The sequence below is a fragment of the Neopelma chrysocephalum genome, unplaced genomic scaffold (genome assembly GCF_003984885.1).
Source record: "Neopelma chrysocephalum unplaced genomic scaffold, ASM398488v2 Primary Assembly neopelma1_24, whole genome shotgun sequence".
NCBI classification, from domain to species: Eukaryota; Metazoa; Chordata; class Aves; order Passeriformes; family Pipridae; genus Neopelma; species Neopelma chrysocephalum.
In genome coordinates this window covers 11079059-11092999 of record NW_020897693.1, presented here as the reverse complement: position 1 = coordinate 11092999, position 13941 = coordinate 11079059, and the positions used below count along the sequence as shown (strand labels likewise).

Below are 13941 nucleotides of genomic sequence, written 5' to 3'. Positions count from 1 at the left end.
GTGTCTTGGTTGAGTGCAATGAGCTGCTTTTTCCTGCAAGTCCAGGAGCCGTGCTCTGCCCTAAGTCTCTGCTGCCGGGAGGTTGCATGCAGACAACTGGAAGGTCCCCAGTATGAACGTTGGACTTGTAATGTGATGACTCTTGTGTCCTGCCTAGCATCAGCTCTGTGCTTACACCTAGCTGCAGCTGACTTCTAAAACTCTGCTTGGTAAAAGTCGGCCTTAATTAATCTGTTGTGGTTGGTTTGTTTTTTAAACTAAGAGAAGATGAATTTCTGCAGAGGTGAAAGCTTGAGCTTTGTAATAAAGTCAGTGATTTTCTTAAGGATGCTTTGGGGATGTGCATGTGCTTTGCATGGTAACAGTTATCAGAAAAATCGGGAATGGAGCAGCTGGAGATGTGTAGCTGGTGAATTGATTTTAATACGATGGAAACTCATTTTGAGTAGCTTTGTGCTTTTTCTGGTGGCGGAAAAAAGAACTGTGTTAAGTGGAGGAACAGTTCTGGGTATTTCTGTGAAAGGTGTTTAGAGGAGGTTTGAATGTGAGTTTTTGAACTGTGCTTGTCTGTTCGTGTCGAGAGCAGGCGGAGTTGGTGGTTTCGGTGGGAGCACGCAGCAGCGATCGAAGGCAAGGCTTGCCTGGGGGCCCTGGGGCAGCTTCGTCAGGAGCCTGTGTGACTAATGCTGTGTAACTCAGAAAAACAAGAGAGGATTAGCTCTGCCTCTTTCACCTCCTTCAGCAGCTAGTGGTGGGGAGCTCCATGAGACTGCTGCTGGGACATTTGGATGGTACCTCTGAGCAAGCTGATGGATCGGCTCTCCCCACTCAGTGCAGCCTTGTGGCAAGTAGTTTTGAGGTGGGAATCGTGCCTCTTGCTGGTTTTGGAGGCGAGGTGACTGGCTGGGATGTGAAGGCTGGTGCTGGCAGCCCCTCTGATACCTCTGGGTCTGTTGCAACCTCTCCATCACACCTGCACCAGGGGAGAAGCAGGATGGAGGTGGAGGGGGCTCAGGCTACCCAGTGCTGAGGACAAGGCAGCCTGTGGGGACCATGCAGGGCTGTGTCGTGCTCCTCCCTCCACACTCCCCGTGGTGTTGAAGGAGGTCACATCTCAGGATGAAGGAAGGGCTGACTTACAGTTTGAGCTTGTGCTTCTGTTTTTCCGTCCTTATTTTCCAGGATTTCTCTGCAAGGAATTGGAAAATCCCTTCTATGGGCTGCCGTGACAGCCTTGGAAATACCCAGATGGATTTGAACTTTGGTGCTGCAAAGGGCTTTGCGTATTTATTTTCAGCTTCCTGCTGTCTGCTTTGCTTAAGAGCTTTTGCTAGATCCTTTGTATATGTTTGTCCTCGCTCCTCTTCTGGAAACCATTTGAGAACATGCTTCAACTATGACAAAACACACACCCCCCAAAAAATATCCCCAAACCTCTTGGAGGAATTTTGTTTTACCAGCGTTACGTGGTAAGCTGCGAGGCTTGCATAGCTGTGGTGTGTTGCTGTTTGGGTGCATCAGTCTAGTCTGGAGACTTCACACAGCAATTCACCAGGCTGTTGTGGATGGATCTTTAGAAAAGTGAGTGGCTGAGCAGGTTCAGCAGTGAATGGAGTCGTTAAACTGATTTTAAGTGACTTACCCTGTGCAAGACAAAGATATGAGGGATTGAAGCCTCATCTAGGTTTCCAGATGTACCACTGTGCCATCTTTCTGAGGTCATGCTTCCCATCAGCTTTAGCTGATCTCAGGCTGTTCTCCTGCCAGGAATCCTTCCCCTTTATTTTCTTCTTTCTGGGATGGCTTCCAGTTGGATCAAGCAAATGATGGTTGCTACCACAAGTGTAGAGATGACTGGGATGTGTAGAAGGGGGAGGATGGAAAAGTCAGGACTGTCTGTTTTGGCAGAGAAGGGTAATTTTGGATCAGATGAGCATGTGGGAGTGGGCGTGGCTTGCTGAAGGGCAGCTGTGTAGCCCCTGGTAGAGCATGTCCTGCTTCTACCCCCGTTTCCTTCCCTGTAAAAGAGTGCTAAGGATTAACAAGTGTGTTAATATTTCTTTTAGGCTACAATGTTGGTAGAGGCTTTTGAGGGGCACTGCTATCTGATGGCTTCATGTACATGCTGGAAGTGTTTGGCTTCCCAGTTAACCCAGGGGAGGTTTCCCTCTGGGAGAACTTTGAGCACAGCTTTAAAAGAAAACTTTCTCCTGAATATATCAAGGAGAATATTAGATTGAATACAAGGAAAAAGTTTTCTGTGATGAGGGTGGTGATGCGCTGGAACAGGCTGCCCCCAGAAGTCATGGATGCACCATCTTTGTAAGTGTTCAAGGAGAGGTTGGATAGGGCTTTGAGCAACCTGGTCTAGTGAAAGGTGTCCCTGCCCATGACAGGAGGTTGGACTAGATAGTCTTTAAAAGTTCCCTTCCAACCCAAATGACTCTGTGTTTCTATGATTTCTCTGCTTAAATACACTGCAGACCAGGGCCTGATGTGTTAGTGCCTCTCTGGGAGGGACAAATTCTGCTGTCCTGTTCTCCTCTAGCCATAAGGCTGGGGGTAGGTTTATCCTCTTGCCTGACTTGTTAAAAACCTTTATCTGACCCATATCAGGCTGAAAAGCCATTGTGCTAGGTGCTAGTTGCAAGCATGTTATTGCCTTGATGATGACTTCTCATGGCCTGGTGGCTGGGGAGCTGGCATGGCTGTGGCAGCGCTCACACTGTGTCATAGCTGTGTCTGAGGAGTTCATTCTGCATGTTGTGTTGAAGAGAGTTGTGCATCTTCCTCCTAAAAGCAGTGCAGAACTCAACCTTGATGTTGGTTTGGGGGAAACCATGACAATTAGTTTGAGCTTGAAATTGCTGATGTTGGAAGATCATCACAGGAGGGGGGCAGAAATTAGCATAAGCCTCTTAGAGAAAACTTAAATATTCTCAAAGCTGGCAGGAAACACCTCATCCCCTACTTAGGCTTCAGAGGAGGGTTTCTTTAATGGTGAGTGTATCTGCTTGTGACCGGGGCATTAGCAAAGCTGCACAATCAGGCTTGAGGTCTGGCAGGTCCTTCAAGGTCATGTGCCTGCTCTTTTGGCCGGTGTCACCCTTCTGGTTTTACTGCTTATGGTGTGGGGGACTGGTCACTCCTGCTATGCAGAACCCTCCTATTTCCCTGCTCCATCATTTTTCTTGCACCCTTCACTCCTGGTCTGGAGATGCTTCCTTCTCCCTTTGTAATCACCTGGTATTGCTCAGTCTTCTGCCCCCTTACTTCATAACTTCTTTATAAACTCTGGTGAATCTTTTTTTGCTGCATGAAATGAAATAAAGCGTTACCGTGTTTCTGCAGCACTACTTCAATCTGCCAACAGGCAATGAGTCATCATGTCTTGGTCAAGGACAGAAAAGGATTGCTGAGGTGGTGACACTGAGAAATACATATTTTGGTGGACAACTTGGAGGTGCAGGAACGTAGCAGAAGAGCTTTGCTGTCATGAGTGTGTCATCCATGCTCTGCATTGCCTGGAGCGTGGTCATGTGTCGGGGAGGAGCAGCCCTGGGATGAATGATGCTGCTGGGCACCGTGAGAAAGGAGTTTGGGAGCAGGGAGAAAGGCTGGGCAGTCTGATTCCCTGGCACTCCAGTATATCTGTCCACTGCAAGAGAAAATGCTTTGTCTGAGAGCTGCAGTTGCTTTGGGAAGGCAAGCCAGGCCACCTCCATATGGGTTTGATTAAATCCAGCAGCACTTAGGGAAGATACAGGCATCTCTTTTTGATTTCCTCAACCATACTGGGAGGCGAGGAGTTTTGAACTTTGCCAGTGATGTTTCTGCAATGTTCTCTTAATAGTAGAAATCACGTTGAGAAAGTTGTTAGAGGAAAAAGGAGCCAGAGGAGTAAGGGAGAAAAGGTTGTCTGCACGGCAGCCATGCTGATCTTCTTTATATGCTGAGCCCTGGGGCAGCCATGGGTCAATGCCAGTGCAGATGAAGTCCTACAAAGCTAAAGCAGCGCCCTTTAGATTTAAGCTATGTGACACTAAGGTATGAATTTCCTTGCTGGGGGAGGAGAGTTGTCCTTCCATACTTTTATACATAAGCTGCCACTGAAGATTATTGGCCAAGTTGGATTTGTCATGTTATTTCTGTCTTTGTAGAACTGCTGAACAGTATTCATTTACTGGCTGAAAAAGAACAACAGAAGACCCTCCTGGGGTCTTCTACATAACAGGAGTAAGTAACTTTTGTGTTTTGGCTGGCGTGGTAATGTAAAGCAACAGGGAGAGTGATTATAAATGGTGATGGAAAATTTGTGATTGAGGCTGGAGTCCAAAGTCTGTGCTGTGGTCTTGTGGCCTTCTGCATTGTTTTCATCCTCAGAAATGCCTTCATCCCTTCCATAATGGGAAAGGAGAAAGGGAAAAATGAGGGAGGGGGCACTGCAAATGAATTGCAGTTTTTCTCAGTTTTTTAAATACCAGCTGTCAATGACTGAGGTCTCTGAGTCACCCACAGAGACTAGGAAAAGCAGGCAAGTCTCTTTTTCTCAGTCCAAGGTAAACTGATGTGCTGCATGAGTAAGTTTTCTCACAGTTCATAATGAAGTCCAGTTGGCAGGAAATACACGAGACATTGTCAGGCTGATTCTGTACCTTCCCCTTGCTGGTTTGGTGCTTTGACTAGATAAGTTGTCCCTCTCTGCTTTTTTACCTCCCTCAGATTTCAAATCCTGTCTATCTTACAGCGTGTTTGAGGATGGTCGCTCATCCACCATGTTCCTTGCTATCCCTGAACAATTGCATGAACAAAATGGGAAAAGTAAAATTGTATTAGATGTGGTGACCTTTGCTTCAGTTGTATCGTCAGAGAAACATCTCCTTACAGGTGCTTAGAATTATTTCCAGTAAAACATTCCTGATACCTCTTCTTTGGCATGCAGCAGACACTTCACATGCCCAAACTGAGGTGTTTTTGCAGCCTCAGAGGCAACTTCTGTCACAGCTTTTGCTGAGTGCTCCTAGATGTCTTTTCTGTGACTAAGGTACAAAAGCTTTATATAGCAATCAGTGGGAGATATAAAACCGTTTCTATTATGAAGCCATAATGATGAATCAATAATAATGATGATGATGAAAAAATGGAAGCAGCCTGGCTCTGACATCATGTGGGATTTGCCTGCTCTGCAAACTAGAAGAAATTGCACAAGTGCTGTGGAGCAGATCTTCAGCAGCGTCTCAGGGATGTTAACTTCGGTGCACTGACTGTTGAGGAGGCTTTACTGGACGAACAGCCTTGGTTTGGGACTCATCGTCTTGCCTTTTACATTGGCTTCCTTTTGTGATTTTGGAGAAGTCCCCTGACAGCCTCATGCCACATACCTCCACTGTGGTGCCCAGGCTAGACAGGAGTGTGTCTAGGGCAGGGATCTAAACTCTTCCAGTTCTCGCGAGATTGCTTTGGCATCCTTCCCTTTCCCCAGCCAGCTCTTACTAGTGTCGCTAATTACTATTTTCTCTAATGCTTACAGGATTTGCCAGTTCCTTTATGCCAATGGGAATCGTGTCCTGGCTCCTGGTCAGTGCTTTAAGAGAAGCCGATGCTCGGAACAGGTATGTTTGCCATGCTCCTGGCGAGGGGAAGAGGGTCTTTATGGGTCCAAGAGTGAAACATGTGCAGAGTTTGCCTTATGGGTGTGGAGTGGACACTGTGAAGGAGAGTACTCCACAGTGAGTAGTTATTTTTTCCATCCAGACGCGTTGTGAAAACACGCAGGCAGAAGACAAAGTTTGCATTTAGCCTTGCTGACGGCTTCTGAGGGGAGCACTGGAAAACACAGTGCCGCTGCAGAGCAGCTCCTGGGAGGCCATGCTCCTCGCTAACGCAGGCACAACCTTTTCCTTCCAGGAGCACCAGCTGGGGAATCCCGGCTGAGCTCCCGGCTGCGCAGGCGGCTGCTGCGCCTTCCCGCCTTGCTGGCCTTTGGTAGCTCCCCTGTGGTGTGTGTCTGCCTGCATCCCAAGCAGGAGTGGGAGGGAGCTGTGTTCGTGTTGGTATCCAACCACGAACAAATCTGCTGTTGTTTTCTTAATGTATGGCAAGAGCAGCCTGTAGCAGCTTATTCCTCCCTGGATAATTACTGCTCTGCTCTGCCACGGATTGCTAGCCAGAGCAGTGGAGTAGTGCCTCCGTTGTGCTGCCCTGTGTGTCCTTTTGCCGGAGTTATTTGATTAGTTATTGCTTTAAGGCATCAGTGCTCAACTGAAAAATCTAATCTGCAGTCTTAGAATGCCAGACAGTTTGCAAAGTGGATTGCCTGAGTTGGATATGGTCCCTGAGATGCCAAACATGCTTTCAGTGATGCCCCTTGCTGTGCTACCAGCAGGTCCGCTCGCACCTCTATTTCATTTCCTGCGTTACTTTGAGGAGAAGAAAATATAGGGCTGGGTTGCAATCTACTTTTTATCAAATGGAATTATGTTCTCGGCTGACCAGAGGTGTGTGTGCAACCACTGGAATTAGAGTGAAATATTTTGCCATTTGTGGTCGCTCAGGAGAGGTCTGAAAAGCGGGTAGATGGATACTGCTGTGAGAGCGTCGATGAACAAGAAGGGATTGGCCTGGCATGCTGAGCTCGAGCCTTCAGCTTGCCATAAGAGCTTACAGAGCAAAAGAATCTCCTTCTGTGAACGTCCATCCCTGATGGATCTCATCTCAAAATGGCATTGCCTTACATTTAGCTTGTCTGAATGGCCCATTTGACTGTATAAGGACACAGCCATAACTTGCTGCATAAAGCTTTCTTGATCCCTAAAAAAGTGAAATGGATTCATTACGGAAAGAGACCTTTCTTGAAAACCTGGTTCATCTGGGACTGTCTGGGCGGTGCCACAGACACGCTGGAGGAGTAGGAGTCAGGGTGGAGCTGTTTCCACCTAATTCTCCTGTAATTCTCGGGGTTTATCACACCATGCAAGCAGATGTGTCTTCCACTTCGGAGTATAAAGCAGAGCTGGTTAGTAGAGCGCTGCCTGTGCTTCCCATGTTAGCCTTCTCCTTGTGCTTTCCTTTTCTTGAACTAATTTTCTATCGTAAAAGGCCTCTTATTAGAGGGAGAACCATAATAAGAATGGGAACAGCAAAGGTAGGAGTGCCTCCATTTGCTAGCAAGGTGTTGCAGGTGCGTCTGAGTCGGAGGGAGCCAGCACTGAGTCAGTGCCCCAGACTCCTGGTGACACGGGTGGCAAAAGCCCAGGTTCTCTTCTAATGCCAGAATTGCAGCAAATTTCCTGTAACAAGGTTTTGCCTCTTATAGTGACAATATAGGGAGTGCAGTGCCATCCTCTTCCGTATGGGTTATGAGCAGTTTGGTTCACTGGGGGTGCACTCAAGTGAGGGTGGTGACACTTCTCTTCCTGCCAAAACAGATGGAAAGTTGATTTATCCCAGCACCCTCAACCCTTTTTTTCCCATTTTCTTGTTAAGATGGGACAAGTCACAGGAGTTGCAGCTGTCTGTTGAGCTTGATGAGATTCGTATGCAAATCTGGAGGCTGTGTTCTACTGGCAGATCTGCTTGCATGTATTATCCACTACTTCATCGTATGGAGAAGGAATCTATTTTCTGAAACACGGTTTATTTTTAGTCAAGACTTTCCCTGTCTAACTGGCAACAGTTCAGCATTTGGAGTGCAATTTGCAGAAGAAGCGATTTTGCCAAATACTCGGACTGGGGGAAGGGAGAGGAAATGTCATATTAGCTAGTGAAAAAGCTAAATGCTGACTTGAAAAATACCTTAAGACACTGTTGTGAGAGCATAAGGTTGGGTAATGCAAATTGAGAACAGCATTGCATTTGCTGCAGTGGATAATTTAGTCTGGGTTGCTCTTGTTTTTCATTGTGATGGCTGCCACAGAGGTTAACCAACAGTGGATGGGAACTGCTCTTCAAGGGCAGGTGGTGATGTAGCCAACCTCTTGGCCTGACCCTGAGCAGTGAATTAGCAAAGTCACCTTAACTGCACCCATGGGAAGCGTTACATCATGCAGTGTGTTGCACTGTCCTGTTGCACTCACGTTTGGTGCCACAGGAGGTTCACTGAGGGTTGAGCTCTTTGATGACATGGAAATTATCATACCCATGTTTGAGTACCCTTGTCAGATACCCTGAAATGAATAGGGTGGCACATGGGATGTCCTGGGGCAGTGTTGCAGCTGTCTCCTCCTCTCTTACCCAGCTGCTGCTTCAGGGACAAACTCTCTTCATATGCCTCATTGCTTTCACCAACTGCTCCTAACCACTCTGGGTCTTGCACTGGCTTCTCACATAACAGCTACCCTTCAGAGGTAGAAATATCTTCTTCTTGTTCCTGCATCTCCCCTGATGTTTCCATCACTCCTTTTACAGAGGCATCTTTGTTACCATTAGCTGTTAGTGCTGCAAGGACCAGACATCTGAAAATGACACCAGAGAGTGGATGACCGTGTTCAAAGCCTTTGGTACTTACTTCTCTGAAAAAATGAGACTTGATTCCATATGTGGGCATGTAAATATTTGTTTACTGCTGCAGGTTAACTCCCACGGTTTGCTTTATCTTTCTTCTTTTTTGCCCCCCTCCCATAGCAGACAATTGCACAGAAGCTTTGTCATGGTTCCATTAAGAAAACAAAGAGAAATTGTTCAGTTTTAATTTTCTTCTGAATGTTTGGAAACCAGAAGAAAGAGGGCAAGTAGCACTAGGAATTTAGGCGTATTCTGCATTTGGTCCAAGTGGGTATATGTTGCCTGCAGGTAATGGAGCTGTATCTTTGTGAAAGAATTGGGGGTGAAATGAAATTTTAAGTGCTGTTTCAGTCATTGGAGTAGAAGCACCATGAGAATCAAGGTAGGAGCACCCATCAACTGTCTAGAGCAGTAATCTTCCCAAGGGAATTAATCTAGTTTACCTTGATAAAAGAATTTATGCAGTGAGGGAAGTCTCTGCCATTTCCTGTTAAGCTTTCTGAGAAGATTAGGAAAAAATAAGTGCCAAAATGACACTCTTCTCTCCAAGGGAGAGGGGGCATAGGTCTTCCAAAGACTTGTTAGCATCTCCTGTTGAAAAAACATCTGTATCAGCTGGCAAATCAGGATTGTTGTAGTTACTCAAATTTCCCTAGTTCCTGGGAACTTTCTAGTTACAAACCTATTTGCAAATCCGATGTACACGTGGGATGCAGAAGATCTCCTGTCTCCCAGTGTTGCTGCAGTGCTCGGCCCCACACTTGCCATACATCTGATGGCCTGTGGATATAGACACTTCATAAATTTGAAGTTTTTCCTTAGGGAAAGTTTGTGAGTGGTTGGTTTTTGTGGGATTTTTTTTCCTTTTTTTTCCCCTCACATTGCTAATTATTTCAGGGGAACTCCTATCTTATTTGTGCTTTCTCCCCAAAAGTAGTTCTTTTCCTGTCGGTCTCTTGCCCTCAGAGGCCGGAAGAACACTGAGATGTTAGGAAAGCCAGTCTCTGCTTTAAATGGCCTTAAGCATGTGAATATTCAACTCAGTTTCCTTTTACAGTGACTTGCTGCAAAATGACTGGGAATGTCAGGGCATCCCTGGTTCACTTTTTCTTCTGACCCTCAGGTTTCACTCCAGCGGCTGAGTGCTTGAAGGAGGAAGTGTCTACCTCGAGCTTTGAGTACACTGGTAGGAAAACATTTTTTCTATCAGTGAATTTTTGCTGGTGGTGTTGAACTATGCTTAAACTATGTGGGCTTATGTTGTAATCTGCTGGTAAAGGTACTGTGAAAATAGCTGTCCTGGGTTGGACCAAAGGTACATTCCAAATGAATACCCTGTCTCCAGTGGTGTTAGTGGAGCTGCTCTGGAAGGAGCTGGATGGAGGCTGAGCAGCCTAATTCAGCATTCTATCTGCTCTAGTTTGACATCATGCCTTGCAAATGTGCTGGGTTTTTGAGCAGGCTGAGGTCTGTGCTTGGCTGGCAGCCTCCAGCCCCAGGTACTCAGGCAGGTGAGGAGTCTGTGGCTGAAAGCTGAAACCCAGATCTGCATGTGAGGTTGCAGCAGTGGAAATTCTGACCATCTGTGGGTTACCGTCAGCAGAGAACAGAGCTGACTTCTGCAAGGGTCAGATTGCCGTTTTTGAAATCTTTGTTTAGTGCAGGTGAGCAGTTGCAGCACGCAGGTCTGATCCATGGGCATTCCGCAGTTCGTGCTTACGCAGCAAAGTGTGACGGTGCCAATGTCAGCGTCTCTCAGTGTGGTTTCACGCGCAGAGATGTCATGCAGCCCTTGTGGAGGATCAGTGTTTGGTGACTGTCTAAATTGCTGCTTATCCCTGGAGGTGGCTCTGCTCTCCTTTGCTCTGTAATTACTTGCCATGCAATGTGTGCTTCCCAGCAGCTTTTTAAAAACGGCAGTTTTTAAAAGGGAAGTTAAGGAACAGTGGACAGATGGTCATCTGTGAGGACTGCTGGTAGTGGGCAGGGGGAGTGGTTTTAGCCCTGGTACTTGCATGAAGCATACTCTCCAGGCAGATCCCACTGTGACTCTTGATGAAGTTTCCCTTTTCTTGGCTGGCTCATTGGAAAACCCTTTTCACTCCAAGTTTTCTTTGGAAAGACAAACGCCCACACAGATGGCTACTCTTCAGTTGTCATTTCTGTTGAGATTTTTTATGTTCCTTTTTTCATTACTCTCAGGTGAAACCCAGGCTTGCAAAAAACCCCATATAGCAGAATTAGAGAGAAATGAAACAGTAAGGATATTCTGCTTTTTCTCTCTAAGCTGAGAATGCAGTGGGCTATCTCATGTCTTATCAGTTCATAAGGGGCTGCATTGCTTTTTCTTTTTGGCTGAGTTTCCATGTAATTCACTTGTTTGTTTTCCTCAGAGAAAAGACACAGCTTTCATTAAGAGTGGTTTTGGTTATGTTTTGCTGCTTGCTGAGACTGTCTGAGTGGTGCCACTTTTTCCAGACAAGTGCCAGTGCTCTGCTTTGGAGTCCTGCTGGTCTAATCTGGGTTGTTTTTTTTTTTTTCCAAGTAGCTCTTGGAATTGCTAGATTGATAAATAATAAGTGTTTTTAGGTCTTTGAGGTATTGTAACAGAGGGGAAGGGAAGGAGAACGATAGCATTGCTGGAAGACATGGGTTTGGTGTGCTGGTGATTTATGAAGTTACGGTCTCTTGCTTGTATCCTTTGCTGGGATCCAGGATGTTGTGAATGGTGCAGTCCATAAAACCAGAGTGGTCTTGCATTGCTCCTGGCCTTTTAGCCATAGAGAACAAGCAGAGTGAAGTCACAGCTGGCTGGTATGCAGCTGTGGTTGGACTTTACGTGCCTTGGAGGCTCCTGTACCAGGATGCCAGGGTGCAGGAAGATGAGGCTGAGAAAGAAGGTGAAAATGGGAACCTGAAATGGAAAAGGTTTCTGGTGGGTATCTATAATTGTGGCTTGTTGTCCATTTCTTTGTTTATTTATATAACCCATTTCTTTGTTTATTTATCCAACCCTGAAAAATTGCTGTGGCAGGGCCCGTGGAAGGCTTTGGGAGGCTGGGAAAATGCCAGCACAAGGTGGTGGCTAGTACTTCCAAGTGTATTATTCCTGAAATAGGCATTACAAAAAAAAAATCTAGGATAGCTGTTTTTGGGGCTTCGCTGGTCATGCTTTGAGTGGAAATAAGACTGTCTAAAGGCTTCCTGAGGAGGGCAGGGACTAGCCCATGCACAGCATGTGACAGTGCTGACAGCGCTGCCATCAGCCCCCATGTGTTTCCAAACCTCCATGTTGCATGGTGAGGACCACACCAAGGAGAAGCACAGTCCCCCAGGGGTTTAGCAGGTTGCATCTAAATCAAAGAGGAGTTTTTAAAGGATCCACAATCCATCCTTCATTCTGTGTTTTCTGCCCTGGCATGGTGCAAGCAGTCCAGGTGTGGCATCTGGGCTTGTCCCATATCCAGGTGGGAGCCATAGTAGGAGCATCGGGGTGGGGGCTGCATCTCTGCGTGGCACAAGTGCTGGCAGCTGCCAAAACCCCTGCACCAGTTTTCTGGATTAAACTGGGTAAAAAACAAGCTTATGAGAGCTGGGATAAATGGCTTGACCATGGTGATTTTCTTTTTGGTCTTTATTTGCCAGTGTGCAACTACTGTAATTCTTCTGTGTTAGTTTTATCATTCTTGATTTCCGAAAGTATGTTTTCCTTTTTTTATTCTTTTCCTGAGGGTTCTGGGCAGTGATTTCTAAAGCTATTGTGGTGTGCATTTCCCTTTCGCTCCCAGAAGCAGATTTCATTTTTGAATGAACAGCTCAGCATTGTTCACACTGTCTTCCACTTTTATAGGCTTTTCTTTAACCTCCTTTGACTTTGACTGAAACAGTCTCCTAAATGCTTCTGGAGTCTTGTGGGTCACATAGCAGAAAATATTTTTTTCCTGTTAGAGAAGGCCTTATTCAAAGCTCCAGGCAGGAAAGCTGCCTTTGTAGCGCTTACATTTAAGTTTATGAAAGTGTGATTCTTGTGTAGCTTTTGCTTGGTTTTGGCCAGGTTTCGGTTAAGATTGTGCCAAGTTCACCTTTCAGCAGGACTTCATAACCTGGACAGAGTTGACTTTCGTTGAAACATTTCTAGTGACATAATAAACCCTTTCTACACAGCATCCCACGTGTTAAATTTGTTCTACTCTTCCAGACCAATGCTTATTTTCAAGCTCACCCAATTCCCTCCAGAAAGAACAGGTTATTAATAGGATCTGTATGCATATGTGTTTACCAGGCTTGACATAGCTTTGCATCAAAGCATTCCTTTACCTACATTGAACTCAGAAGCTGAACTCTGTGGTCAGCATGGTGTACATCTGCAAACCTCCCTTGGTTTGTTCAGAGCATGATCTTCTGGCTGTGCAAAGACTTAAGTTTGCTTCCCTAGTTAGAATAAGCTGCAATAATGAATTTCTCTGCTCAGATTTTTTTTTTTGGTTAAGTATCTTTTATGTGAGATGTGGGGTTTTTTGCATTTTTGGGTTTTCCCCTTCCCTTTGAGCACTGAACAGGGGTGAAAGGCTTTGGTTTACACGAGCCCAGGTAGATGATACTTTTCGCATTGCAGTGGCATCTCCTAGGATGTGTCTGACTTCTTCCCCTCTCTGCAATGATTACTGATCTTGTCAAGGGGGAACTCCTGGCCTGTTGGGTATTGGGAGTCTGCTGATCCATCAGTGGAGGACTGTGATGAGCAAACTGCTCAGGGACAGGATGTGAGCCACCACAGCAAGTCACTGAAATCTTCTCAACCACCAGCTCATTATCATGACCTTGATGCTCAGGAGATAGGTTTCCTAAGTGTTAACCTGAACACACGATCCCAGTACTTGTTGCAGCTGACTAGCTAAGTTGGATGGGCTATAGCAAACAACATGCTCCTTGGCTCTTGTGTCCCTTAGGATAGGGGGAAAAAAGTAAAAACAAAACTGGTGGAGGTGGAGAATGAGGCACATGTAGAGATTAATAACCTTTTCTCAAGTCCTTTTTCTCTTTTATCCTTTGAATAAGCTTTTTCCCCCCCCAGTGTAACAACAGAATTTTGCAATAAAATCCACATGTGAGAAACCAGCGGTGCATCTTCTAGTCAAAACAGCCTCAATGTCATCTGACTATTTAAATGGCCATAGAGAAGTGTTTGGATTAAGCAACTAGTAGTGGAATGAATTAGTGTCTCCCCTTTAATGATGTAATGATGATGCTGTTAGAGAAACCACAAGAGAGAAACATTTCTCGGAGCATCTCTTCTGAGTTCATATGTATAAACTGCAAACTCAAGTATTTTTAATCACAGTTAAAATGGTTCTGGTTTTTTTGGGGAGATGCTTTTTCTCAGTTAGGTTTTGTGGCAGGGCAGCCAAATGTGCTTGCTGCTGGTGATGGGTTGGTCTC

At 45.8% G+C, this 13941-nt stretch overlaps 1 protein-coding gene across 3 annotated transcripts in view; it reads left to right on the top strand.

Annotated features, from left to right (window-relative positions):
• LOC113977296 (USP6 N-terminal-like protein) overlaps nucleotides 1-13941 on the top strand; it is a 77680-nt gene that overhangs the window by 6418 nt on the left and 57321 nt on the right. For 2 of the 3 annotated variants that reach the window (XM_027703299.1, XM_027703324.1), the window contains exon 2: nucleotides 5531-5612. The gene's annotated coding sequence lies outside the window, so the exon portion shown is untranslated. Of the gene's footprint in view, nucleotides 1-5530; nucleotides 5613-9559; nucleotides 9689-13941 lie in introns of all 3 variants that reach the window. The other variant, XM_027703307.1, reaches the window with a different exon arrangement.